At 29.5% G+C, this 6,000-nt stretch overlaps 1 long non-coding RNA gene across 1 annotated transcript; it reads right to left on the reverse strand.

Annotated features, from left to right (window-relative positions):
• Window positions 1-1,124: 1,124 nt before the first annotated feature.
• LOC121210867 (uncharacterized) lies at window positions 1,125-2,049 on the reverse strand. Its single transcript, XR_005906137.1, has 2 exons — window positions 1,897-2,049; window positions 1,125-1,575 (listed from the first exon to the last, which is right to left on the reverse strand). It is a non-coding gene; the product is annotated as an uncharacterized lncRNA (long non-coding RNA).
• Window positions 2,050-6,000: the final 3,951 nt, after the last annotated feature.

The raw sequence follows: 6,000 nt of genomic DNA on the forward strand, positions 1-6,000 counted from the left end.
TTGCACATTAGAAATTAGTTACTAGAGTATTTACACATATTTGACTTATACTTTATTAATAACTAAAATCAAATAAAACTTACCCAAATTAGATTATTTTTAATTTGGACTAACATTTTATGATAGTAAATAATAACATATAATTATTCTTATTATATATGTGATATCCATATTTTCCAACAATCATGAGTCAACTCAACACCGAATTAGTCAAGAAAATTACTAAAATACCTTACATATTTTAAATAAATTATATTATTTATGAGGGTACTTTTATATTTTTCTTATTTAAAAATAATAATTTGCAGATATTGAGATTTAAACCTATGCGCAACATCATTAAAAAATATATTTCTTACTTCAACCAAAACTTTATATTAATAATTTTATACATTTTAGTGCTATTAGATAAATTGTTTCAGAAACAAAGTTATACTTATTATTTAAGCATATAATTGAGTTGGTGTCACAAATCATCTCGAAACCAATTTAATCAAATAAATTATTAAAATAACCTTAAATATTTTTAAATAAATTATACTATTATGAGGATATTTTTGTCTATTTCTTATTTTAAAAAAATAAAAAATATCAAAACCTATGTCATCATCATCATATGTAAAATTTTTTATTTACCATTTCAACCAAAACTTTATTTAGATTTTTATACATTTCAATGTTATTAGACAAATTGTTCCACCACATTGTATGTATATCTATACTATTATTTAAGTGTACGATTAAGTTGGAGTAATGAGTCAACTCGATACCAACTCAATCAAACATTATATTTTATTATTTATTACATGTCATTTTTAAATGCACACATGTGTTCTAAATATGTGATTTTCACATGTATAGCGTGTGATAAAATTTACAGTTATTATTAAGTTCTTAACTGAATTTGTGCCACAAATTAACCCAACACAGCAACACCAACTCAATATAAGACTTAAAAACTATCTTCTTCTTTTTTTAAGTGACAAATATTACTACAAGAGTGTTTTATATTTTTATAAAAAGCATATAATAACAGTTGTAAAAATTATTGAAAATTGTAAATAATAAAACATTATTAAAAATTATGATAATTATTGTAATAGCCCAAATTTGACAGGGCTTAATGAACCAAACAGAAAACCAAAAATAAAAAAAGTCCAATTTGTACAGTCCATATTACAAAAGAAATAAAGCCCAAAAGGCAAATTATACCCCATAAACCCATTACACTCGTGGCCCAACACCCCAATCAAACCCAAATACCTAACTACCCTATACCGGTCACAGCCCAATACCCAATTATACCCGGTACCTATTACACCCCACTTAGCCCAGGACAAAAGTGGCCCAACTGGCCCAGCTTGTTACACCAAGGCAGGAAACCCCAGGGTTTCTGCCTTTCTCCTCACGCCGCAAACAGAAGGTTCTAGAAGCCAAGCCTCACGACCCTTCGGTTTCTGCCATTCCAGCTACCTTCCATCAAGTCCACGATTCCAGGCTCCAAGTCACGCCGAGATCAACGTCACCGGTGGACCATCGTCAAACCTTCGTCACTGCCGGATTCCTCGCGAATACCTGCAATACAAGACAAAAGAAACCAGTAGACACGAAGCAGAAAAGGAAACCAAATAGCAGCAAATAAATAAGGAAAGATTTCTTTCCTAAACATGTATAGTCTAAAGGCTATAAAGCCACTCCTCCGATTTGTAAAAGACTTACGTTCTAAAAAAAATATAGAGAGAGAATCAATAAAAAATATAGAGATTCAGCAAAAGAGTTATTTCTTGCGCATATATACAGCAAGCATCACAATCGATTGAATATACAAAGGTGAAATTTTCTTTTAAATACATGCATATATATATTGCGAACGAAAAAGCGAAAGGAGAGACGAACCTTTTCTGATCTGCGCTGAAATGGGAAATTTCCTAGTTTCTGACCGCCGTGCATGGCGACGTTCACGGTGGCACGTGAGCGCGTGAACGCCTGAGAACAGAGGCTCGACGGAGCTCCAGTGCCGGCCCCAGATCCTCACTCAAAGGATTTCACTCTTTTTTTAGAGCCGGGTGTAAAAATGAATTTAAAACTAAAGTTTGGCTTATAGAGCCTTAACAGAACGACGCCGTTTTAGCTTAATCCAATAAGCTTAAAATGACTTCGTATTAAGACTAAAGATCCGCGCGTTGACCCGATTACCCGGGAAGGATCCGCTTGTTTTTAGAAAATGGGCAAATTGCCCGATTGATCCTTCCGTGTTTCCCGAATTTTCAATTTGATTTTTTTATTTCTTAATTTAGCCCTAATATTCTAATTTTATTTCAATTTGGTCTCACGAGCGATTTTTAAAAATATATCCAGAAAATGGCGTCGTTTAGGATTAGGGTAAATTGCCCAGTGAATCCTTTGTCGTTTTTAATTCTTGCGAATCAGGCCCAGAATTTTTACTATTTTGCAAATTAGCCTTATAATTTTATTTAAATTCAATTTTAGCCCTTTCTTTATTATTTTAAATTTTTTTATTTTTTATATATATCATTTATTTATTTTAAAAAACTATACATATATTATTATTAAAAATACTATTTATATATTTATATAAAAATTTTATTTATCATACATTATTTTCCTATATATATTATATTTTATTATATATTACTTATTATTATTTTTATATGTTATGTATATCTTATATTATCTATTATATTATTTATGTTTTATATTATTCATTATATTATTTATAATTTTAAAATTTGTAAATCATTATTATTAAATCATATTTTTAACTCATATTATATACACATTTCATTATTAATTAATTATTTATTTATTATGTGTTATTTTATTTTAAATTGAAATCTTTATATATTATATAATTATTTTATAAATTCTTTTACATACTTTTTATTTTATATATTATTATTTTTAAACCAATATATTTTATTTTTATATAATTATTATTATTTTATTATATATTATATATTAAATACTATTTTTAAAATTATTATTAAATATCATTTTTATTTGTATTATAAGTATATTTCGTTAACAATTACTCACTTTATTTTATATTTTTATATATACTAATTCTTTTATATACTTTTATATTGTATATATCATTTATGTGTTAAATGTTACTTTATAATTATTATTTGATGTTATATTTTATGAACATGTACATTGATATTATATTACTTTTTTTTATATATTAAATTGTGTATCATGTATCATTTCTTAATTGTTACTATGTATATTTGTATGTTTTGCTTATTCATCTTCAATATATGCTATGTGTATATGATGCTATGTAATTTTAAGCATGCATGTATCTTTTATATGATCTTTGTATTATTGCCATTGTATCGTTTAAATGCATGTTTTATTCACTTATTATTGCAATATTCTATTCCATAATGATAATGTGATTCCTCATGCATTAATTAAAAAACAAGATTCCAAAGTTTTCAAAAATAAAAAAGGCAATGCTTGGTGTTTGGAAGCTTCGAGAAAAGTAGTGCCCTAACTTATTGGGTTGCGATTTTTCTCGTTGAGTTCGAATAGTTAAGTACCCTTCTAAGTTTTTAAAATTTTCAAAATACGAGCAACTGTCTTGGAATTTCAAAGCGTTGTGTCTAATTTACTAGATGTGGCGTTTTGTCGTTTCGAGATAGGGATTTCCAAAAAGGCTAACTTAGTGTCAAATATCTTGAAAATATTGTGTCCTAGCTTATTGGATGTAATATTTTGACTTATTTGATATAAGTGAACCCTAATTTTCAAAAATCAAAAATATTAAAAGAGGATTGCATCTTAAAATTCTTAATTTCCGACCTTAAAGACATTTGATAAGTAATTAGGTACCAATTTTTGGGCGTTACGAGGGTGCTAATCCTTCCTCGTACGTAACCGACTCCCAGACCCGTTCTTTTTATTTCGTAGGCCAAAACTAATGATTTTAAAACAAAATGTTTTAAAGGTGATCCAATCACACATATAAAAGATTGGTGGTGACTCCCGTTTTCATTTTTAAAGTCGATTCCCATTTTCCTAAAACTCGATTTAAAAAAATGGGAATCGACAACTTGGCGACTCCGTTAGGGAATAATAAGAGAGTCAAGCCGTGTAATTGATTATCTCTTGTCTTAATGTCAGAAATTAAAAATTTTAAAATTTAATCCTCTTTGCATTACATGTGTTTGTTGCATGTGTTGTTATATTCTGATACGCGTTGCATTTGCATGACCGTTGTAGTCACACCCTTAAGTGGGAGTGAGAAACTACGCCTTCGTGAGGTTTTCGCCTCCGTGCAAGATAGTGGATCACTTTCCGGATACATCTGTACCTATGGTTTCTTGATATTTTCATCTCCGTGTAGCCATAGGGAAATGTATTCTCTTGAACTGAACTCATTTCAAATGAGCCTATAATGGGTGAGAATCGAGGAATCTGCTGATTCAGGTACCTCAAACTTTAGAACCAACCTCATATAGAAAAACCGTAAGAACCCAACTTAGTTAGAGTTAAACTTTAGATATTACCCTTATAAATTATCGTTGAGATTTATTGATATCATGTGATACTAACTACTTCTTTTGTAACATCCCAAAATAGGGCCTAAACGGAACAGTGGTTGCGAAACCACAAATTCGAGGCAGAAAAATTTATTTTATTATTATTTTGAGGTTCATGGTATGATTGCATGATTGTATGAAAATTTCGTGATAAAATTCTATGCATAAAATGCTTAAGTTGAGGTTAGGGACTAAATCGAATAATTTGCAAAACTTGCATTCTAGAAGTTTTTAGTATGAAATTGCTTTGGAATATTAATTAGGAGGGTTTAAATAAAAATTTGACCAATTTTAAGTTCATGGACAAAAATTAGGACATGGAAGGAATTTTTGAAAGTTTAGTAAGGAGGGGCAATTTGGTCATTTGGATATTAAATGAATTAAAAAGGGAAAAATAACACAAAAATGGTCATCTTCTCAATTAGTTTCTGCCGATTTTTTTCTCTCCTCCATAGATGGGGTTTCTTCAACTTTCAAGCCTCATAGTAAGTGATTCTAAGCCCCGTTTTTAATGATCTTTACGTTTTTGGAGTCCCGGTAACTTGATTAAGCTTATTCTAGCAATAATTCAACCTAGGGTTCATATTTGGAAAAATACCATAGCTGAAATTTGTGTATTTTGGTGTTTTATGATAGAATATGAGGTTTTAAATTATGTTAAACAACTTATGCTACTCGGTTTTAAGTGAAAACGAGTAAAAGGGCTTAAATTGGGAAAAAAAACCAATAGTCATAAGTATATGTTAGAGTGTGATTTTTATATTGCCATAGAAGGGAAAAATGATCAGCATGTCATAAAACATAAGAAAATAGGATGAAGTTTAATTTACGAGCCTTGGGGAAAAAGTACAAATATGTGAAAGTTTAGGGGTAAAAATATAATTTTGCCAAAGTTTGGGTCACGGACTGTTTTAATAAATGTGAATATTAAATAAGTTAAATTTGCTATTATAGATCAAGAAGAACGAAATTCGGGAGTAGATCAGGGAAAAGAAAAAGTAAAGGACTAAATTGTAAAGTTTAGTCACATTTTGTATAAAGGTAAGTTACAGTAAATAAATGCAATATTATTTTATTTTACATTAATATTTTCAATTTCCAGCATTTATATATTTACGTTATGAAAATATTTAAAGTCGAATTTAAGGTGAAGTGACAGAGGAAAAGTGTTAGAAAGCCCCGGTTGAACCCTAGGAATGTTAGGATATTAGGGTTGACAGGACAGAACAGAAATGAGCCATGTAAGTCCATATTAGAAATATGGCTTTGGAGACAGGATTGAGCCATGTAAGTCCATATTATATATGGCATTGGAGACAGGAATAATTCATGTAAGTCCATGTCAAAGACATGGCATTGGTAGGATATTGATAGACAGGAACGACCCTAGTATCCTTAGTATTCCGAGTGGTTCAACGGGTAAGGATAAGAG

Source organism: Gossypium hirsutum, chromosome A12 (assembly GCF_007990345.1).
Source record: "Gossypium hirsutum isolate 1008001.06 chromosome A12, Gossypium_hirsutum_v2.1, whole genome shotgun sequence".
Lineage (NCBI taxonomy): Eukaryota > Viridiplantae > Streptophyta > Magnoliopsida > Malvales > Malvaceae > Gossypium > Gossypium hirsutum.